Raw genomic sequence first — 25,087 nt, forward strand, 5'->3', positions numbered from 1 at the left:
GTTCACTAAATACAAGATTATATCTGTGAGTAAGACTTTTCAATACGCTGCTTTTTACATCTTCTCCTGATAGCAGAAGTAACCACTGTTCTTGGGGAAAAAAGAACTGAAACCAGACAAACCTTAAAAGTCATGATGGCATTTAGGAGTGAGAGAAAGTTTATCCCTTAATTGCTTGCCTACTTCCCACTCACACTTAATATTGGGGGTAAAGTTTGTTGAGTATTTTCCAGAGAGCACTTTTCACTTCTTTGTTCCTAAGGCTGTAGATCAAGGGATTCAGCATGGGAATCACCACTGTGTAAAATACAGAGGCTATTTTGTCTGTGTTCATGGACTGGCTGGAGTTGGGTTGTACATGAAGATGATTGTGCCATACAAGATGGACACAGCAGTGAGGTGGGAAGCACAGGTGGAGAAGGCTTTCTTCTGCCCTTCAGCAGAACACATCCTTTGAATGGTGACACATATGAAGAAGTAAGAAACAAGGATGACCAGGAGAGTGAAGAAGACATTGAAGCCAACCAGAAAGAAGACCACCAACTTGCTGATGCGTGTGTTGGAGCATGAGAGAGACAGGAGTGGAGGAATGTCACAGAAGAAATGATTAATCTCATTAGAACCACAGGAGAGTCTGAAGGTGCCTGCTGCATGGATAGAGGCATTGTGGAAGCCAGAAACATAGGAACCAATAGCAAGGAGGGCACACACACCTTCTGTCATGGTGGTGGTGTAATGAGGGGGCCTACATACCACTGCATGGCGGTCATAAGCCATGGAGGCCAGAAGGTAGCACTCAACAGTGGCAAACCCCACGAAGAAGAAGAACTGAGCTGCACATCCATTGTAGATGACCTTGTCCCCTGACTGCAATGCATCCATTGTTTTGGGGGCTACAGCTGATGAGTAACCCAAGTCTACAAAGGAGAGGTTACTGAGGAAGAAGTACATTGGAGTGTGGAGATGGGAGTCTGAGTGGATGATCACCATCATTCCCCCATTCCCAACCATCGTGATGAGGCAGATGAACAAAAATGCGAGGAGGAGGGGTATCTGAAGATTGGGGTCATCTGTTAATCCCAAGAGGATAAACTCTGTGACTTCTGTGCTATTCTCCATTGTGACAAACTTGAATTAGCCTGATGATTAAAGATGAGACAGCAACAAAATTCAAATGAAAGTATGAGAGGGGATTATGGGATGATAAAAAGGTAAAAAACTAATGTATAGAGAGAATGTACTGTGTGTAAGATTCATGCTAGAATGTTCTGGTATATTATAGCTTTTAATTCATATGAGATAGATGCTATTATGCCCATCTTACAGATAAGAAAGTTAAGGCTCAGGGAGCTGAATATTGAACAAGATAGTCTATTTAGGGGTCAGAATCAAAGTTCGCCCCTTTATATTGCTGAATCCAAAGTCCATACATTCAGTTTGAATTCTTCAACATATTTACATCGTATAAAGTCAAAATATGATATGGATATAACTTTGTATATAGTTAATTATTAAACATTAAAAAATCCATCAAAAAAAGTTCATTAAAAATGAACTTTTAATGTTTATTTTTAATGAACTTTTAGCATGAGAACTATGAGATGTTTTAAAGTACAGAACTATAAAGCAAAACAAAGTTCCCTAGCTGAATTAGGAAACGACTTTCCATTAATTAAAAATACGCACTTTTCCTCATCCATAGACTTTAGCATACTATTTCCTTAGTCATGATAAGGTAGCCAAGATTAAACAGATAAGCAGGAAAAAAAAAGAAAACTGTAAAAAGTTACTTCTCTTTATATTTTTCTGGTAATATTTCATAAACAGCTTATCATGTACTATATCATTATTTTATGCAGCACTATAATTTTAATAATAACTAATGATTAAAAACAACATAAATAACATTCCTGAAGGTGATGAGGAAGAATGGAGCTGGTCTAAGTTACTCTGGAAAATGATATCTTAACTAGATACCGTTAGGCTAAAGACACAAAGAACTACATATAAACATAGCACTCTAGTGGGTAAATCCGTTTCTTGTGGGGATAGGCATTAACAATTCTGAGACTAATTTGCATGTATACTCAGTTTGAACACATAAATTATAGAATGGGAACGAGGTTTCTTCATGGTAAAGAAAGAAATTACATATAAGCAAAGAGAAAAGGGTAGAATGAAACTTGTGGTGCTGGATGAGAGTTTGAGATGCCAGTATAAACTCATTTCTCTTAATATACAGAAAATATTAATTAAAATTAATAAATTATTAATATTAAGATATTATTTTATTTATTTAATATAGTAATATTTCAACATATGTAGACAGCTAGATACAGAAATATTACACATGTACGTATACATTGGTTAGCATACATAGACATATTTCCAAGGGCTCTCAACTGAGAGAACCTAGAAACTGACACTCTACATAGCAAGGAAGACACCTAGGGCCCATACCTTGGTTTCTAAATACAATTCATCAATAAAAGGAACCCAGCTTCCTTAGAGAAATGAGTGGTTTTAGGGCTAAAGTAGGAAAATGCCAGATGAGTCTGCAGAACCTGGTAGTGACAGAAGGTAAGAAAGTGATCAAGAAAAGAAAGAGAACAAGGGGTGAGGCATGTCAAATGGATCCAGGAACCAACCTGAAGAGCTCCCAGTGACCAAAGTTAAAACAATTTGAGCAAAAAAAATTAAGATAGAACTGGATTATAAACAAAGAATAAAACAAATATCCCTGAGTCAATACTGACATAAATAAATGATTAAACAATAACAATGAGATAGAAAGAAATAATTATTATAGATACTCCTTTACAAAAAAAAATCCAAGTAATATATTTAGATATTCCTGTTTCCAGGAGGTAGATCTTAATTCTCTCCACCTTGAATGTGAACTGAATTTAGTGACTTAATTCCAATAAATACAGAACAGGAAGCTGGGTTCAGTGGCTCACACCTGTAATCCTAGCACTTCAGGAGGTTGAGGTGGGCAGATCACCTGAGGTCAGGAGCTCAATACCAGCCTGATCATGTAGAAACCCCGTCTCTACTAAAAATACAAAATTAGCTGGGTGTGGTAGTGCATGCCTGTAATCCCAGATACTCAGGAGGGTGAGGCAGGAGAATTGCTTACAGGAGGTGGAGGTTGTGGTGAGCTGAGATCGCGCCATTGCACTCCAGCCTGGGCAACAAGAGCGAAACTCCATCTCAAAAAAAAAAAAAAAAAAAAATAGAAAACAAAAATGAAAAATAGTAACTTTACAGTGGAGAAAGAAGGCAAGACCAGTGTCTTGTCATACCAGTGACAAGTCATGTTGATATAATGTGCTCCTGATATGATGAAAAGCGCGCGCGCACACACACACACACACACACACACACACACGCACGCACACATATTTTTTTTTTTTTGAGACAGATCTCATTCTATCGCCCAGGCTGGAATGCAGGGGCGTGATCTCAGCTCACTGCAACCTCGGCCTCACAAGTTCAAGCGAGTCTCCTGCCTTAGCTTCCCGAGTAGCTGGGACTACAGATGCCTGCCACCATGCCCAAATAATTTTTGTATTTTTAGTGGAGATGGGGTTTCACCATGTTGGCCAGGCTGGTTTCTAACTCCTAACCTGAAGTGATCCGCCTGCCTTGGCCTCCCAAAGTGCTGGGATTACCGGCATGAGCCACCGCGCCCCGCCACTTCTGTATTCTTTATCAAGATCTTTAACCTCAGTATCATCATGAGAAGATATCAGATAAACCCAAATTGAGTAAAAAATACTTGACTAGTACTCTTCGTAAGTGTCAAAGTCATGAAAACCTAGGATTATGTCAAACAGTGACTACAAAACTGTCAAGATTAGAGGAAAGAAATGTGACTAAATACAACATGCTATGCTGGGTTGATCCTGAAATAGAAAAAGGACATTAGTGGAAAAACTGGTGATAGCTAAATAAAGTCTGTAGTTTAGTTAATAATATTGTACCGGTGTTAATTTGTTAGTTTTAACAAATGTACCACGGTTATTTTAGATGTTAACACTGATACAGCTCTGAAGAGTGGAGGAATGCCAAAATTGGATAAAACGGCACAGACAAGTGGAGTGGTTTAAGGAGTGGAGAGTTTAACAGGCAAGAAAGAAGGGAGAGGAAAGAAGGAAGAAGCACGCATGTACAGAGACAGAGGGAAGGGGGCTCCAAAGCGGAGAGAGGAAACCCAGTGCCAGGCGTGTAACAGCCAGTTATATGAGGAGGCTAGAGGAGGCGTGTCTGATTTGCATAGGGCTCAGGGGATTGGTTTGACCAGGCATGTCATTCACGGAGTCTGCAGAAAAAAACTGGCCCACCCACCCTAGCTTTGAATATGCAAATACAGGGCGCCATGATGTTCTACACAGGTAGGAATATGTGGAGATAGCCATGATGCCAGGCACATGTGTGGGCTAGGGCAGGAGGACAACTGTGGGCATCATCACGTTTGGGTGGACCCAGTTTCTAAATGGCCTGCATTTGCATATCAATGGTCGCTGGCCAGGCTCTAAGAGCCAGGGCTTTCCTGCTAGACAAGAAATGTTTCTAGAACTGCTTTAAAAGAGAAAAAATTTCCAAGGACCCCTTTTCCTCTCTAGCTAATTTCTTAATGACTCCTAAAACAACCTTAGGGAAAGCTGGGTGAGAGGTATATAGAAAATCCCTGTACTGCCTCTGCAAATTTTCAGTGAAATATTCCAAACTAAGAAGACTTTTTTTAAAGGTGACACAAAATCAGTGAAATAAGTAAGGGTAAGGAAAGTCACGGTATTAAAAAAGAAAATGTGGCCGGGCATGGTGGCTCTCACCCCTATAATCCTAGCACTTTGGGAGACCAAGGAGAGCAGATCACTTGAGCCTAGGAGTTCAAGATCAGCCTGCACAACATGGTGAAACCACATTTCCACAAAAACTACAAAAATTAGCCAGGTATAGTGGCACAAGTGTGTCGTCCCAGCTAATGAGGCAGGACGATCAACTGAGCCTGGGAGGTAGAGGCTGCAGTGAGCCATGATCACACCAGTGCACTCCAACCTGGGCAACAGAACAAGACCCTGTCTCAAAAAACAACAACAATAAAAATGTAATTACATATGCTGTCATGTCATAAAAAAATTAAATCCATTAAGTCATTAAGGAAAATAAACTATTTCAATGTCAAAAACTATATCTATGTACTGGCATCATTTTTTGAAGGCTTTCTCATCTTCTTCTACAATGCCTTTCTTTTCATGTTAATTTTATATTTGTCTCAATTTAATAATGCTTCCAGAAATACTTCATACCTATAGCAAATACATATATATGGTGTCTCTCCCATCCACATTTTACCTGTCACTACACTATATACACTATACTGCAACCTTATTTTTTGTTTTCTTTCCCACTTACAATATAGCTTAGAGACCATTATACAGCTTTTAATAACTGTCAACTGTATTAAATGCTACTGTTGATGAAATAATTCTTCACAATAAATTATGCTCTAAAAATATACAAAAAGACACAGGACTGGGAGGAATTAGCTTATGCAAAAATTAATTATATGTTAGCAAAACCAAAAATAATTTCATAAAAATTAGTTTAAAAAATTAATACCAAAATAAAAACATTCAAATCTAAAGTGATGTCTCTGCCACCTTTTCCACATTATTAAATGTGAAAACAAGGTGCTTCAGACCTTTTAATTTACAAAGAAAACATCACCAGTTAGAGAAAATAAATATTTCCATGAATCTCACCAAGCAAGTAGGCAAATGTTTTTGGATTAATAAAATGTAGACTTATTTACTGCTAAGAGTTAATACTGCTACAAGTATTTGAATCTTAAAGGACAAATCTAAACAGATTTTTCTCAATACTTAGGTTATAAATTATATGCTAAAAACATACTCAAATTAACAGCTTTTTCTTAATTTATCTAGTTAAAAATAAAAGAAACTGGAAAATACAAATATCATTTGAAATAAACTCTGTGTGTGTGTGTGTGTGTGTGTGTGTGTGTGTGTGTGTGTGTGTGTTACTCTGGAAATACAGTAAGGAAAACTTGGAAAATGCATAAACACATTTTAGTTCTTTGGCTAAATTGAAAGTATTATACTAGTATCATTAAATGTGAACAAATATATACTTAACTAAATATGTCCACATTTAAACAAAGAGGAAGCTTTACTTGCTCTAATTACATTTTAAGTATGCAGCCCTATTCAGAAGAGTGGGAAAATGCAAGACACCATTCATTAAGGTTTTCATTTATATGGCAGATCACTTCTTTCATGGAAAAAATATAGCAATATTTACATTCATAACTTAGTGAAGACTGTGTTTGAGAACTAGAACACCTCTGTTTCAGGGAAAACATCCTGCTGCCTGGGCTTACATATATGTGCTTCATGTTTATGTTTATATGTTCAAAAAATAAAAAAATTTTTTCAAATCAGGGCTCAATGTTTTCACTGCCTAGGTCTTTAAGTTTCATTGTAGGTCTATTAGGCAAAAGATTTAAACCTTTTCCTACTGTTGCTTTATTTAAAATATAACCAACAGGAACAAAGTTTCAAAAATAATATAATAACATTCTCAAATTATTACATAGCTAAGAGCTACAATTTAAAATCTTCTATCAATGAGTATTTTTTAATGTTTATTGAACAGTCTCCAAAAGTACAAGTTATTTAAAATGCTCCACACTACTGGAGATTATAAGTATATTAAAAAGAACTTAAATCATGTTAAAGAAAAACATAAACATGTAGGGAGAAAAAAAGGAAATAACCAAGTGTTTAACTGTTATCATATATACTCTTAAGTACAAGAGGAATTGGAAATAAAGAAAAACCAGAAGACCACATAGAAGTAAGGCATATAAACAGTGTTATTAGAGGAATCTTTCTAAGAACTAGAGGAATAGACAAAACAAGTAGCTCAAGTCTTAAGCCTAGTTCTTAAATGCCTATTTGAACTTTTGATCAACCAACCAACTTGTAACTAAAAGCACTGAGAGATTATTAGGGCCCGTTCTTCTTCATTATATTTTCTGGTATTTAGGCTGTTCAACAATATGAACCAGTACCTGCAAGGACTCATAGCCTTGCCTCTTGTAACATAATCAACTTTATATCTAAGAACCAAAATATTATTTAAACCTGAGTAAAAACTGTAATTAAAAACAAACACTATTCTTATGGCCTATATACTTCCAATTGACTAAGATTAACAAATACAGATGATTTTTTAACTAAACAAATTGTTTTTAAAACACAAACTATAAAAAGAGCCACGTAAAATACTAGTGGCAAAACAGAAACACATGCTACTAAAAATATCAAAGAAGATAAAGCTATGTTTTTCACCTATTCCTAATTCTAAAATTCTAGCAGACTTACTATGTGTAAAAACTGCACAGGGTTGTGTTCCCACATACCATAATGCTCACTTATAAAACTTTTCAATTGCTAGGTTGCCAAAGCCACATTGCACATTTTCTCATAAACACAGAAGAGCAGCCCTCTTAAATGCAAATAAAATCCTTTTTGCCTACAGAAATTGTTAATGAAAGCATATACTGTCTGAAAAGTCAATTTTATGCTAATTTAAACACACACACGCACACACACAGAGCATATAATGTACATGCCTTTCCAATCTCATGGCCAATTATTCACCTCATAACCTTATAATACATCCACAATTGTGTACTTACAATTTCAGAAATACATTTGAAGTCAAATTTGAGAAAAAGCATTCCTTAACAACCAGTAGCCTTGAATCTTGGCTGATTCTAGCTTCACTAATGATAATCACTTTAAAATACGATATAAAAACAATATAAAACATGTTAAATGACATTACGACTGGCTTATACTTTATGCAAATACAGCATAAAGGAATAAAGCACTTGCTGACTCAAGAACCACTGCTTTGGACTCATGAGTATAAATATGTACTTCTATCTTTACTTTCCTTTCAGTTTGTTTCTAAATATACTATATAGCAAAAATACTGTCCATGTAAAAAAATAAAAAACAAAAATATTAGAGAAACAGAATCATACATGTAAGTAAATACATACATATTTAGAGAGTAAGAGAAAATAAAGCTTAAAATTTGAACCTTTACATTTTGGCATGGCCATGTTTTCTCAAACTTCCTTTGAAGTTAATTTTTAAAAACTGTCTAAATACATACAAATGAAAAATTTAAGAAACACAAGAGTAATTGAAGAGCCATTATATCATAAAGAAAAGTTATGCTCCTTAATTTGCCTCACTTTAGCCTCATTTTTTAAAGCTAGAAAACTGATGAGAGCAAAAATGTCCGCATTTTATCTCACTGATTCACAATAAACATTTCAAAAATGGAAATAATAAATTTTTCATTTTTTCATAAAGTATAGAATATAACCTATCTCCTTAGGATTCAATAAATCTAAAAAATAAGAACCACTTTTCAGTTGATTTACAACACATACTTAAAGCAAGGAACTTCCCTCTCTTATAGACCTTAATATCATCAAAGCTTGCTCCAGAGTAGCTGACAACCAGTAAAAGTTTATAAAATGTACTGAAGGTCTAAAAGAGGTATGTATGTGTGTGTGTCTGTGTGTGTCAGTGATTTTTGGGAAGGAGAGTAACTGATGAGCCTTAGAAGCAAAATGCCTTAACATATTCCATTTTAGAACAACCAGGCATGAAAGTTATAAATCTAAAAACTGCTAAATTATAACCTGCCTTTAAAAAATCTCTCCCACTTAAAATTAATTAGTTGTTTAACACCAGAGAAGTCACTTAAAGTTCTCAAATTAGTTTCCTCACATGAAAATTTGTGAAAGTACCAGAGACCTTACAGTTTAAAAATTGTATGATACTTAAAAAAAAAAATCATCAAAAGCATCCAAACCAAATAGTTTCTACACACAGTATACTAGTGATTATAGAATCAGAACATATTATTTCCCATGAGGAAGCCATGTGTCAATTACATTTATAATAACACTGATGCAAAAATTCTGGAGTCTTCAGAAACAAATTGCCAGTGCTATGACAAAAACATAGTTCAAAAGATGGGCAAAACATAAATGAACATTAATACTCTACAAAGGAACACAGAAGACTTGAAATAAATTGAAAGGTAAAATTTGTAAGGAAAGGAAGAATTTGATGTTATAAAAATATAATTTCTTCTTCAATTAAACTATAAATTCAATATGATTTCTAAGAAACGTACAAATGCATTATATAATTGTTATTATAATTAGAGTTGAAAAAATATTTTTAGGCTGAAAAAACAGAAAAATTCTGACAAAATGTAGTAATTACTAATCTAAATACCTACTAATCTACAAAAATACATTAAAAACTTACAGTTAAAGAAAACTAAATTTATGTTGGCCTGAAATGGACAACCATATTACAAAATAGAACAATGGAATGAGATAATGATTTATAAACTTTACAGGCAGAATATGTAATATGTTAGTTCAAAATTGAACAGCATATATCATCTAATTTATCTCAAAATAACTAATCAAAAAGAAAAAAATCATTCTATGGATCCAAGATAGAATTACTTACTCCAAAAGACTTTAAAGAATTCCGCAGGAGAAAAAAAAAAATCCTTACAACTATACTCCAGCTAAACAGCTGTTTTCAAGTAATAATTTATATTATCTATCCTCCACCTTTTCAGCAAGACAATTTTTCAAGACAGCAGAATGATTAAAAACTCTCTTGAGCCAGACTGTCTAACAGCATGTCCCTGAGCAAGTTACCTAACCTCTCTGGTCTTCCATTTTCTTAACTAAGTATTATGAAGCATCTTTGAGAAATACATATGATTACATCAGGTTGTCAGATTGACCCCAAGAATGTATTCCCTCCCCACTAATATGTCTTAAATTGATAAAAAGAAAAATATACATGAACATGCAGTCATCTATAACAACACAAAAACCATAAACTACACTGTTGAAAGAAATTAAAGAAGATACCAGTAAATGAAAAAAATCCCATATTCATGGGTTAAAAGACTCAATATTGTTAAAATGTCAATACTACCAAAAGAAGTCTACAAACCAATGCAATTCCTATCAAAATCCCAAGTCTTTTTTGCAGAAGTAAAAACAAACAAAAAATCTAAAATTCATATGGAATCTCAATAAACTACGAATAGTCAAAACAATCTTGAAAAAGAACTAAGTTGGAGATCCCATACTTCCTGATTTCAAAACTTACTCTTAAGCTATAGTAATCAAATGGAGTGGCACTAGAATAAAGACTGATTAAAACCAATGAAACAGAATAAAGAGCCCTAAAATAAACTCTGGCATAATGGTAAGATGATTTTCAATACATGTTACAGGACCATTCAATGGGAAAAGAACAATATTTTCAACAAGTGGTGTCAGAAATATGAGATACCCACATTCAAAAGAATGTACAGGCAACAAAAAAAAAAATAGATAAATTAGACAACCTCAAATTTTAAAACTGCATTAAAGAACACAATCAAGAAAGTAAAAAGGCAACTCACAGAATGGGAGAAAATATCTGCAAATCATACATCTAATAAGAGGTTAACATCCAGAACATACAAAAATTCCTACCACTCAACAATGAACACGTTGGGAGGCTAAGGCAGAAGGATTGCTTGAATCCAGGAGTTCAAGACCAGCCTGGGGCAAGACAGTGAGATTCTGACTCTACCAAAAAAATTAAAAATTAGCCAAGTGCAGTGGTGTGTACCTGTAGCCCCAGCTACTCAGGAGGCTGAGGTAGAAGGATCATTTCAGTCTGGAAAGTCGAGGCTGCAGTGAACCATGATTGCCACTGCAATCATTTTTGAGCCACAACAGCTCCAGAGGAGCAGGTGAGTTGAACTGGCAAGGAGCAACCTGCTCTCACCATGGGCCTCTGGATCCCTGGCAGGAGGGGACCCCTTGACCACCATGGACACTTGAGGTAGCAGGAAAAGCTGCTTCAAGAAGTGGTGGGGCAGCAAGCTGATGTGGAACCCAGAGGGTTTGGTGCAAGAGTGCCTATAGTGGAGCACAGCCAAGGACAGCCATCCCACTAGGCTCAACTTACTCCCATAAGAGACTTTAGCCCTAGAAGAACTGTCACACCTGAACTCTGAAGAGCAGTCTTGCACATCAGATGGGGCTGGTCTGACCTGAGCACCCCTTATTGGCTGGCCTCTCCCAGGGCCCCAGCCTAGTCACATCTGCTTAAAGAGCAGTCTTGGGTGCCCTGGGAGCCCACACCACAGCTTCTGCACAGACAACCATGCCTGACCAGTAGAGAGCTTCAGCAAGGCATCCCCTACAGCCATACAACAGCCTGCATGAAGCTTCCTCATACTGCAGCATCCCCACAAGCCCACAGCACCTCCCTACCTCACTTTGCTGGTACATGCCTACATGGTGAGTTATGCTTTACTTACACCACCAGCATGTGAGAATGCAGGATGCCACCACCCCTGCCAACCACAGCCAAATCAGAAATCTACTCCCATTCAGGCCTGCTACAAAAAGAATAAAATACTTAGGAATACAACTAACTAGGGAAGTGAAAGATCTCTTCAAGGAAAACTACAAAATACTGCTCAAAAAATTCAGAGATATCACAACAAATGGAAAAACATTAAAATGGATATACTACCCAAAGTAATTTATAGATTCAATGCTATTCGTATTAAACTCTCATTGAGATTCTTCACAGAATTAGAAAAAATTATCTTAAAATTCATATGGAACCAAAAAAGAGCCCAAATAGCCAAGGCAATCTTAAGCAAAAAGAACAAAGCTGGAAGCATCACACTACCAGACTCTGAACTATACTACAGGGCTACAGTAATCAAAACAGTATGTTACTGGTACAAAAACAGACACATAAACTAATGGAACAGAATAAAGAACCCAGAAGTAAGCCTGCACACCTACAACAGTCCTACCACAGAGAGGCCTGACTGTAAGAAGGAAAACTAAATAACAGAAAGAAATACCTTGAACATTAACAAAAAGGATGTCCACTCAGAGACCCCATCCAAAAGTCAACAACTACAAGACCACAGGTAAATAAACCCATGAAGATAGGAAGAAACCAGTGCAAAAAAGGATGAAAACACCAAAAACCAGAATGCCTCTCCTACTCCAAGAGATCACAAATCCTCAGCAGCAAGGGAACAAGATGTGAGATGGAGAATGAGTCTGATGAACTGACAGAAACAGGCTTCAGAAGGTGGGTAATAAACTTTTCCGAGCTAAAAGAACATGTTCTAACCCAATGCAAAGAAACTAAGAACCTTGTAAAAAAGGTTAGATGAAATGCTAAATAGAATAAACAGCTTAGAGAAAAATATAAATGACTTGATGGAGCTGAAAAACAGCACGAGAACTTTGCAAAGTATACACAAGTTTCAATAGCCTAATCGACCAAGCAGAAGAAAGGATATCAGAGATTGAAGGTCAACTCAACGAAATAAAACAAGAAGGCAAGATTAGAGAAAAAAGAGTAAAAAGAAATGAACAAAGTCAACAAGAAATATGGGACTATGTGAAAAGACCTAATCTACATTTGATAGGTATAGCTGAATGTGACGAAGAAAGTGAATCCAAGCTGGAAAACACTCTTCAGGATATTATCCAGGAGAACTTCCCCAATTTAGCATGGCAAGCCAACATTCAAGTCCAGGAAATAAAGAGAACACCATAAAGATATTCCTCAAAAAGAGCAATGCCAAGGCACATGATCATCAGATTCACCAGGGTTGAAATGAAGGAGAAAATGCTAAGGGCAGCCAGAGAGAAAGATCGGGTTACCCAAAAAGGGAAGCCCATCAGACTTACAGCAGATCTCTTAGCAGAAACCCTACAACCCAGAAGACAGTGGGGACCAATATTCAACATCCTTAAAGAAAAGAACTTTCAACCTAGAATTTCATATCCAGCCAAACTAAGCTTCATAAGCAAAGGAGAAAAAAAATCCTTTATGAATCAGCAATTGCTGAGAGATTTTGTCATCACCAGACCTGCCTTACAAGAGCATATGAAAGAAGCACTAAACATGGCAAGGAACAACCAGTACCAGACACTCCAAAAAATACCAAATGGTAAAGAGCATTAACACAATGAAGAAACTGCATCAACTAACAGGCAAAACAACCAGCTAGCATCAAAATGGCAGGATCAAATTCACACATAGCAATATTAACCGTCAATGTAAATAGGCTAAATGCCCCAGTCAAAAGACATAGACTGGTAAACTGGATAAAAAGTCAAAACCCATCAGTGTGCTGTATTCAGGAAACCCATCTCATGTGCAAGGACACACACAGGCTCAAAATAAAGGGATGGAGGAAGATTTACCAAACAAATGGAGAGCAAAAAAAAAGCAGGAGCTGCAATCCTAGTCTCTGATAAAATAGACTTTACAGCAACAAACATCAAAAGAGATAAAGAATGGCATTACATAAAAGAAGAGCTAACGATCCTAAATATATACGCACTCAATACAGGAGCACCCAGATACATAAAGCACGTTCTTAATGAGCTACAAAGAAACTCAGACTCCCACACAATAATAGTGAGAGATTTTAACACTCCATTGTCAATATTAGACAGATCAACGAGACAGAAAATTAACAAGGAAATCTAGGACTTGAACTCAGACCTGGACCAAGCAAACCTAATAGACATGTACAGAACTCTCCATCCCAAATCCAAAGAATACACATTCTTCTCAGCACCACACCACACCTACTCTAAAATTGACCACATAATTGGAAGTAAATCACTCCTCAGCAAATGCAAAAGAACAGAAATCGTAACAGTCTCTCAGACTACAGTGCAATCAAATTAGAACTCAGAATTCAGAAACTAACTCAGAACTGCACAACTTCATGGAAACTAAACAACTGGCTCTTGAATGATGACTGGATAAACAATGAAATGAAGGCAGAAATAAAGATGTTCTTCGAAACAAACTAGAACAAAGACAAACCGTACCAGAATCTCTGGGACACATTCAAAGCCATGTCTAGAGGAAAATTTATAGCAATAAATGACCAAACGAGAATCCAGGAAAGATCTAAAATCGACAGCCTATCATCAAAATTGAAAGAGCTAGAGGAGCAAGATCAAAAAACTCAAGCTGGCAGAAGACAAGAAATAACTAAGATCAGAGGAAAACTGAAGGAGATAGAGACACAAAAAATCCTTCAAAAAATCAATAAATCCAGGAGCTGGTTTTTTGAAAAGATCAACAAAATAGGCCACTAGCCAGATTAATAAAAAAGAAAAGAGAGAATAATCAAATAGATGCAATAAAAAACGATAAAGGGGATATCACCACAGATTCCACAGAAAAACAAACTACCATCAGAGATTACTAGAAACAATTCTATGCACATAAACCAGTAAACCTGGAAGAAATGGATAAATTCATGGACACTTACACCCTCCCAAGCCTAAACCAGGAAGAAGTTGAAACCCTGAATAGACCAATAACAAGGGCTGAAGTTCAGGCAGCAATTAATAGCCTACCAACCAAAAAAAGCCCAGGTCCAGATGGGTTCAGAGCGGAATTCTACCAGACATACAAAGAGGAGCTGGTACTACTCCTTCTGAAACTATTACAAACAATACAAAAAGAGGGAATCCTTCCCACATCATTTTATGAGACCAACATCATCTGGATACCAAATCTGGCAGAGACTCAACAAGAAAAGAAAACTTCAGGCCAATATCCATGATGAACATAGATGCAAAAATCTTGAATAAAAAAGTGGCAAACCGATTGCAACAGCACATCAAAAAGCTAATCCATCACAATCAAGTAGGCTTCATTCCAGGGATGCAAGGCTGGTTCAATATATGCAAGTCTATAAATGTAATCCACCACATAGACAGAAATCAAGAAAAAAAACCACATGATTATCTCAATAGATGCAGAGGCCTTTGACAAAATTCAACAGCACTTTATGCTAAAAACTCTCAATAAACTAGGTATCAATGGAACATATCTCAAAATAATAAAAGCTGTTTATGACAAATCCACAGCCAATACCGTACCAAATTGAAAAAAAACAGAAACATTCCCTTTGAAATCTGTCACTACAAAACGATGAGCTCTCTCACCACTCCTATTCAATATAGTATTGGAAGTTCTAGGCAAAGCAATCAGGCAAGAAAAAGAAATAAAGCGTATTCAATTAGGAAAGGAAGAAGTCAAACTGTCTCTATTTGCAGATAACATGATGGTATATTTAGAAGACCCTATTGTCTCAGCCCAAAATCTCCTGAAACTGACAAGCAACTCCAGCAAAGTCTCAGGATACAAAATCAATGTGCAGAAATCACAAGCATTCCTAATACACCAATAACAGACTAACAGAGAGCCAAGTCAAGAGTGAACTCCCATTCACAATTGCTACAAAGAGAATAAAATACCTAGGAATACAACTAACAAAGGATGTAAAGGACCTCTTCAAAGAGAACTACAAACCACTGCTCAAGGAAATAAAAGAGGACACAAACAGATGGAAAAACATTCCATGCTCATGGTTAGGAAGAATCAATAACATGAAAACGGCCATACTGACCTAAGTAATTTATAGATTCCATGCTATCCCCATCAAGCTACCAATGACCATCTTCACAGTACTGGAAAAAACCACCTTAAACTTCATATGGAATCAAAAGAGAGCCCACATAGCCAAGACAAAAAAGAACAAAGCTGGAGGCATCATGCTACCTGACTTGAAACTATATTACAAGGCTACAGTAATCAAAACAGCATGGTACTGGTACTAAAACAGAGATACAGACCAATGGAATAGAACAGAGCCTTCACAGACAATGCCACATATCTACAACCATATGATCTTTGACAAACCTGACAAAAACAAGCAATGGAGAAAGGATTCCCTGTTTAATAAACAGTGTTGGGAAAACTGGCTAGCCATGTGCAGAAAGGAGAAACTGGACCCCTTCCTGACACCTTACACTAAAATTAACTCCAGATGGATTAAAGATTTAAACATAAGACCTAACCCCATAAAAACCCTAGAAGAAAACCTAGGCAAAACCATTCAGGACAAAGGCATAGGCAAGGACTTCATGACCAAAACACCAAAAGCATTGGCAACGAAAGCCAAAATAGACAAATGGGATCTAATTAAACTCCAGAGCTTCTGTACAGCAAAAGGAGCGATCATTACAGTGAACTGGCAACCAACAGAATGGAAAAAAATTTTTGCAATCTACCCATCTGACAAAGGGCTAACATCCAGAATCTACAAAGAACTAAAACAGATTTACAAGAAAAAAACAAACCCATTCAAAAGTGGGCAAAGGATATGAACAGACACTTTTCAAAAGAAGACCTATATGAGGCCAACAAACAGATGAAAAAATGCTCATCATCACTAGTCCTTAGAGAAATGTAAATCAAAACTGCATTGAGATACCATCTCATGCCAGTTCGAATGGCGATCATGAAAAAATCTGGAGACAACACATGCTGGAGAGGATGTGAAGAAATAGGAACACTTTGACACTGTTGGTGGGAGTGTAAAATAGTTCAACCATTGTGGAAGACAGTGTAGCAATTCCTCAAGGACCTAGAAACAGAAATTCCATTTGACCCAGCAATTCCATTAATGAGTATATACTCAAAGGATTATAAATCATTCTATTATAAAGACCTATGCACATGTATGTTCACTGCAGCACTGTTTACAATAGCAAAGACCTGGAACCAACCCAAATGCCCTTCAATGATAGAATAGACAAGGAAAATGTGGCACATATATATCATGGAATACTATGCAACCATAAAAAACGATGAGTTCATGTCCTTTGTAGGGACAGGGATGAATTTGGAAGCCATCATTCTCAGCAAACTGACACAAGAACAGAAAATCAAACACCACATGTTCTCACTCACAGGTGGGTGTTGAATAATGAGAACACATGGACACAGGGAGGGGAGCATCACACACTGGGGTCTGTTGGGGAAGGGCTCAGGGAGGGATAGTGGGGGGTGGGGAAGTTGAGGAGTGATAAAATGGGGATAAATGCCAGATATAGGTGACAGGGGGATGGAGGCAGCAAACCACATTGCATGTACCTATGGAACAATCCTGCATGATCTGCATGTGTACCCCAGACCCTAAAGTACAATAAAAAATAAAAATAAAAAAAGAAATAATAATTTTTCAGGAAAGAACAAAAATCTACTTAGCTCTCCACTGATACTCAAGACCCTCTGGCTTCAGAAATATATGCATCATTCTGTTTCAATTTGCTAATAATATAATACAAAGTAAAATCTATTAACACAGAAAAAAACTGAAGTCTGTTTTCTGTCAAAAAAAAGTAAATATCATTAAATAAAATATCAATAAATAATATTTAGTGAGTATGCAGTAAAAGTCAGAAGCCATCCTAAGTGCTTTGCACCTATTATCTCACAACCATCTGTTGAGTAAATGCTACATCATTACCATTTTACAAATGAGGAAACCAAGGGCAGTGAGGTAATTTGCCAGGTCAAATAGCAAATAAGTTGTGGAGCCAGGTATAAAGCCAGTCTAACATCAGAGCCTGGGTCTACACATTTCATTACACTAGGTATAATCAAGTCCTAAACACATATGTCTTATATATAGTTCAGGAATTTGCATTTTATAAATTTTAAGGTTCTTAGATTTTAAATTAATTCATTTAAATTTCTATGTATCTTTGAAAACAAGTGGACCTTATTTTAGAAAGCAATCCTAAGGATGCAAATTAAAGCAATCAAACTCCTGATTTCATGAGTTTTGTGCTCTAATTACATGAATTTCTCTCTTTATTTCATAAGTCAAATAAATGTACCTGTAAAAAAAAGTTTTATATAATTTGTCTAATTCATTTGTGTTAAATAGTTTGGAAGCTAAAAATTTTAAATAAATAAAATGTGCATAATTCATTAGTAAGCAGAAGAACAGAGCAGAAATATATAGAGAGCTAAATGTAAAATTCTGTAAGGTGAAAAATACCTACATACTTATATAACAACTTTACCCATAATGAGATTTCATTAGTAATTTCCAGATGTAGTGGAAGAGATTTTTTACTATAACTTCTTTCCTCTGACTAAATTTGGCTAAATTTTTCCATTGGTATTTGTTTCCAAAATCTACAGGAAAATTATTCTACTTCTTTAGGAAAAAAATTATTTCATTATTAGTATGGCAATGTAATAGAAGGTCAAGTATTTTTTTTTAGCCATCTGTTCCCACTATGCAATCCACATCACTCAAACAGAGGCAGTTTTATCCATGATGACCAGTAATTGAGGCACATAATCATACAGTTGCCTAACTATGCCAAGCACGCCTGCTATGCAAACAGCTCTTCTTTCTCTGAATTAATTATGACTACTGGACCAATTTAATACAGTGCTTCTCCAGCATTACCTTTGCCAACTGTGACAGCTGTTGCAAAAAAGTCTATCACGCATACACTGCTGCTCACAGCCTACTCTCAATTGTGGCTATGCAAAATATCTCTGAATAACGTACTGCTCTGAAAGAATGTAAGCAATCAGAGGTTTAAACACCAGCAGTATCATAACATAGCTCACTAGATTTTGTACAAATATAAAGTCATTTCACTTTATTAGATGCTTTCAGATATGACTGTAACACACTAAGATTCACTGAATGATGACACTAATATTTAACAAATAAATTGAATGTATTATTAACCTTTACTAACAGAATGGTTGAAATAACAAGAATAACCAAGAAATTACTAGTGATTGAATTAAGACCAAACTGCCTTTAGGTCTCTTAACCTCAAACATTCAGAAAGAAAAACCCATAAATTTTTATACAAGTAAGAAAATAATCTAGTTCAATGCTAACAAAATATATCATGTAAGCTATATGTATAATGTTAAATGTTCTAATATCCATATTTAAAGAAGTTAAAAAGGTGAAATTAATTTTAATAATAATTTACTTAACCTAACAGATCCAAAATAAAATATTTTAACATGTAATCATTACATAGATTAGTAAGATGTTTTATTTTTCTTTTTCAAAATAATCTTTGATATCCAGTGTGCATTTTATCTATACAGAACATTTTCATTAGGAAGCTAAATTTTAATCAAAAATATTTAATCTATATTTAGATTTTATCAAATAAAGTTGAAAAAAGTAGTTCACATATCTAAGTTGTGCCAAACATACCTCAAATTTTACAATAAGATAATCATGCAAATATCTTCAAATAAATACTTAAATATTCACATACACATTGACAAATTGATAAAATTTGTTTATCTTTTTTAAATCACCAATTTAACTCAGAAGCAAAAGCATATCAGTTTAAACACTATGACTGTTCGTAGTAAGTAAACTCACTAAAATCATAATAGGATATGATAGAAATTATTCTACATATTTACTGAAGAATCTACATTTTAATTGTGATGGTTACATGAAATATATTTTTGACAAAAAGCATCAACTATATATTTTAAATAAATTCATTTTATTTCATATAAATTATATTTAAATTATTTTTAAATGCCATTTCTCACCTGTCCAATTGACAAAAAGCATTCAAAATCTTGACAACTTTGTGGGAAAGGCTACTGGGAAATACGCATTGTCATAAAATGACAGAAAATCAATACAAGGACATTTTATGGTATTTAACAAAATTACATGTGTATTTTCTATCTGATCCCACTTCTAGGAGGTTAAAAAAAAGCCTCCCTAAATATGAAACAACATATGTACAAACATTCATTACAGCATTATTTGTCAGGGCAACCTTAGAAACAATCTAAACACATTTCTATGGAAACTGGTTGAATAACTATAGCTTATCCACTTAAAGAATGTAAGAAAGAATATGGAAGCTATAAAAAACAATAAGGAAGATCTCTGAACAGATATGGAAGTGATTACTAGAAAATACTGTTAAGTAAAAAGAAAAAAAAAGCAATTTGCCAAGGAATATATACAATATTGTACTTCTGTATCAAAAAAAAGTGGAAATGAAGGGCCAAGCATGGTAGTTCACTCCTGTTATCTCAGCACTTTCAGAGGCCAAGGTGAGCCAATCACTTGAGATCAGGAGTTTGAGACCAGCCTGGCCAACATAGTGAAACCCTGTCTCTACTAAAAATACAAAAATTAGAGTGCTGCTGTGATCCAGCTATTTGGGAGGCTGAAGCATGAGAATCGCTTGAACCTGGGAAGTGGAGACTGCAGTGAGCTGATATCACACCACTGCACTCCACCCTGCGCCACAGAGAAAGACAGTCTCAAAAAAAAAAAGTGGAAATCAGACTATAAACATATGTGTGCGTATGTGTGTGTGTGTGCGCGCGCACGCGCACGTGTGCACACCAGTTTTCTGAAAAATGCAATAGAGGAAAAATAAACAAGAAGTCAATGAAATTGATTACCCATAGAGGATATGTGGAAATAAGAAAGAAGGGATATAGAAAGAAATGAGAGTTCTGAGTACACATTTTTATAGTTTTTCAATTTTTGTAGATGTGATCAAATTAAAGATGTTCCGATGGGGAGATTATACTAGATTACATGGATGGGCCCAATCTAATCACATGAATCCTTAAAACCTTTCCTAGAACTTTTACTAGTTGAGTCAGAAAGAGGAGACTGAAAAAAGAGGAGAAAGCAGAAGGGAATCAACCCACCATTGCTGGCTTTAAAAATGGAGGGTGTGAGATATGGCAAGGTTTCTCTTCAAACAGCCTGCTCAACCTTTTATTCTTTAATTTTCAGTAACCTCCCCCCAACTCCCCCTTGGCAACCTTCTTGCCATTTTCCTCTTTCTGACTTTACTACATGCCCAGGCATGACACGGCACCAGTGGCGTTATCAGAACCAGCTCATATTCTTTTCCTTATTTGGGAAAAGACTAGCTCTCTAGTTTGCCACAGACACCCCTTCCTCCTCTCCCCCTCTCCCATCACACATCCACCTTATCTAAGAAAGTTTAAATGTTTAGCCAATCTGGTCTAGTTTAGATTGTGCAGTCTGATCCCAGCCAGTGGGGAAAGGACACAACAGCAGGAGTCGCATTAGAAATGAAAACTTCTACTCTCCTTTGTTTGAGGAGCTCTTGCAGCTAGCCATATGGGAGGCACCCTTCTGTGCAGAAGTAAATTTGCTTTGCTGAGAAATCCTTTGTCTGAGTGCTCGTTTTTCCTTACAACTCTGAGCCTTATTTCTAACAGAGGGCAGGGGTGGCGGCTTACACCTGTAATTCTAGCACTTTGGGAGGCCCAGGCAGGTGGATCATGAGATCAGGAGTTCAAGACCAGCCTGGCCCATACAGTGAAATCCCATCTCTACTAAAAATACAAAAACTTAGTGGTGCACGCTTATAGTCCCAGCTACTCACAAGGCTGAGGTAGAAGAATCACTTGAATACGGGAGGCAGAAGTTGCAGTGAGCCGAGATTGCGCCACTGCACCCCAGTCTGGGCTACAGAGGAGACTCCATCTCAAAATGAAAAAAAAAATGAATGGAGAGGACCACAAGCCAAGGAGCATAAATAGCCTCTAGAAGCTGGGAACAGTCTTCAGCTGACAGCCAGCAAGAAAACAGAAATCTCGGATATATGAGCACAAATAAATGAATTCTGCCAACAAGCCAAATGAGAATGAAAGTTTCTATCTCAGATCCTGCAGAAGGGAACACAGTTGGCCAACAAACTGATTTCAGTCTGGTGAGAAATGTACCAGACTTTGGACCTTCAGAAGGGAAGAATAATAAATTTGTGCTGTTTTAAGTCACTCAGTTTGTGGCAATTTGTTATGAGAGCAACAGAAAACTTCAACAGGCCAGGCACAGTGGCACACACCTGTAATCCCAGCACACTGGGAGGCCAAGGTGGACAGATCACCTGAGGTAAGGAGTTCAAGACCAGCCTGGCCAACATAAAGAAGTCCTGTCTCTACTAAAACTACAAAAATTAGCTGGGTGTGGTGGTGCACACCTGTAGTCCAAGCTACTTGGGAGGCTGAAGCAGGAGGACCACTTGAACCTAGGGGGTGGAAGTTGCAGTAAACTGAGATCCCACCACTGCACTCCAGTCTGGGCAACAGAGGGACACACTGTATCAAAAAAGAAAAAGGTGGGGGGAAACTGATGCAGGTTTCAAAAGTATCTATACTCCCCTATAACATACCACCAGTCTTTCTTCTAGTTTTCATCATCTATGACTTAAACTCTGGCAAACTGCTCTGACTCCAGTCCTGCTCTGTTCTAACCCACTTTTAAACTCTGACAGAAGAATGGCCCTTCTAAGACATAAATCTGATTAGAAAAGGCCACTTCACTCTCTATCCATTCCTACTTGTAATTCAATATGTTACAATCCCAATCCAACTGCTAGCAACATTTTTGTTGAAAAACAAAAACTGATTCAAAAATGTATACACAGAAATGCAAAATAAAATACAACACAATTTTGATTAAAAAAAAAAGCGAGAGAGAGAATTTAAGAGATATACTACCTGATTTTCACTCTTCCCACAAAGCTATAATAATCATAGCAGTCTGATATTGATATTTAAAGACAGACATATAAATAAATAGAACAGGAAAGAGAACGCAAAAATATACATATTTGTTCAACGTATTTTCAAAAAATACATCAGGGTATCCCTGATGAACACAAATGTAAAAAGCCTCAACAAAATATTAGCAAACAGAATTTAACAACACATTAAAAAGATTATTTACCATGATTAAGGGGGATTCATCCAAGGGATACAAGCATGTTCAACACAGGCAAATCAATAAACATCATACATTACATTAACAGAACCGAGAACAAATGTTTCAACAGATGCTAAAAAGATTTCAACAAAATTCAACATCCTTTCAGATAAAAACCCTCAACAAACCTGGTATACCTCAACATGATAAAGACCATATATCACAAAACCACAGCTATTATCACACTGAATGGGGGACAACTGAAAGCTTTTCCAGTAAGAACTGGAACAAGACAAGCAAGCACACTTTCACCACTGTTATGCAACACAGTACTGAAAGTCCTAGCCAGAACAATTAGGCAAAGGAAGAAATAAAGAACATCCAAATTAGGAAGGAAAGTCAAATTAGCCTTGTTTGTAGACGACATGTCCTTATATTTAAAAAATTTAAAGACTCCACAGAAAACACGTAGAATTGACACATTTAGTAAAGTTGCAGGATGTATACAAAATCAACATGAAAAAATGAACAGCATTTCCATATACTAACAGTGATCAACCTGAAAAAAATCAAGAAAGCAATGCCATTTACAATAGCTACAAAGAAAAAAAAAAACCCTATGAATAAATTTAATCAAGGATGTTACAGATCCATACAATGAAACCTATAAAATACTGAGGAAAGTAACTGAAAAAGACATACAAAAAAATAGAAAGATATCCCATGCTCAAGGATTGGAAGAATTAATATTGCTAAAATGACCAAACTGCCCTAAGCAATCTTCAGATTCAATGCAATCCTTATCAAAATGCTAATGACATTCTTCCTAGAAATAGAAAAAGAAAATCTTACAATGCATATGGAAGCACAAAAGATGCTGAATAGCTAAAGCAATTCTGAGCAAAAAGAACAAAGCTGGCCAGGTGCGGTGGCTCACGCCTGTAATCCCAGCAGTTTGGGAGGCTGAGGCGGGTGGATCACGAGGTCAAGAGATCAAGACCATCCTGGTCAACATGGTGAAACCCCGTCTCTACTAAAAATACAAAAAATTAGCTGGGCATGGTGGCGCGTGCCTGTAATCCCAGCTACTCAGGAGGCTGAGGCAGGAGAACTGCCTGAACCCAGGAGGTGGAGGTTGCGGTGAGCCGAGATCGTGCCATTGCACTCCAGCCTGGGTCGAAATTCCGTCTCAAAAACAAACAAAAAAAAGAACAAAGCTGAAGGCATCACATTATCTGATTTCAAATTATACTATAAAGCTATAGCAACCAAAACAGCATGGTACTATCATAAAAAGACACATAGAGCAATGGAACAGAATACAGTACCCAGAAATAAATCCATACACTTACTTATAGACAACTCCTTTTCAGCAAAGCCACCAACAACATACACTGGGGAAAGATAAGTCTCTTTAATTAACAGTGATGGGAAAACTGGATATCCACATGCAGAAAAGCAGAACTATTATATATCCCTATTTTTCACTATATACAAAAATCAAACCAGAGTGGATTAAAGACGTAAATCTAAGACCTGACACTATGGAAGTAGTAGAAGTAAACATTGGGGAAAAGCTTCAGGGCATCAGTTGAGGCAAAGATTTTTGGGACAAGATCTTAAAAGCACAGTCAACAAAAGCAGAAACAGACAATTGGGATTACATCAAGCTAAAAAGCTCCTGTACAACAAAGGAAATATTAACAAAGTAAAGAGACAATCTACAGAATGAAAGGAAATATTTGCAAACTATACATCCAAAAACAGATTAATAACCAGACTATACAAGGAGCTCAAACAACATACTAGCAAAAATAAAAATTAAAAATTAAAATCCAATTGAAAACAGGCACTTCACAAAAGAAAACATACAAAGAGACAAGTATATGAAAAAAAAAGTTCAACTAATCATCAGGAAAATTCAAATCAAAACTACAATGAGATATCATCTCACCAAGTTAGAAAGGCTATTATTAAAAAGACAGTAATAAATGGCAGCAAGAATGGAGACAAAGGGGAAAGGTTGTACATGGTTGCTGAGAATGTAAAGGGGCAAACATTATGGAAAATAGTATGGAAGTGCCTCAAATACCAGCCAAGTGTGGTGATTCACTTGTGTATGTTCAGCCATTCTTGAAGACAGGAGTTTAAGACCAGCCTGGGCAACATAGGGAGACCCTGTCTTTTTTTTTTTTTTTTTTTGAGACAGAGTAGTCTTGCCCTGTCACCCAGGTTGGAGTACAATGGCACAATCATAGATCACTGTAACTGCAAACTCCTGGGTTCAAAGGATTCTCCTACC

The 25,087-nt window shown here is 36.2% G+C and overlaps 1 protein-coding gene and 1 pseudogene across 1 annotated transcript in view; both read right to left on the minus strand.

The window, feature by feature from the left end:
• The window catches only part of DTWD2 (DTW domain containing 2), a 172,252-nt gene that overhangs the window by 36,784 nt on the left and 110,381 nt on the right, over positions 1-25,087 (minus strand). The gene's annotated exons all lie outside the window — the stretch shown is intronic.
• LOC105714633 (olfactory receptor 5B21-like) lies at positions 197-1,119 on the minus strand (annotated as a pseudogene).

Source organism: Aotus nancymaae, unplaced genomic scaffold (genome assembly GCF_030222135.1).
Source record: "Aotus nancymaae isolate 86718 unplaced genomic scaffold, 86718_ANA_hifiasm-v0.15.2.pri h1tg000064l_0, whole genome shotgun sequence".
In the NCBI taxonomy this organism is placed as follows: Eukaryota; Metazoa; Chordata; class Mammalia; order Primates; family Aotidae; genus Aotus; species Aotus nancymaae.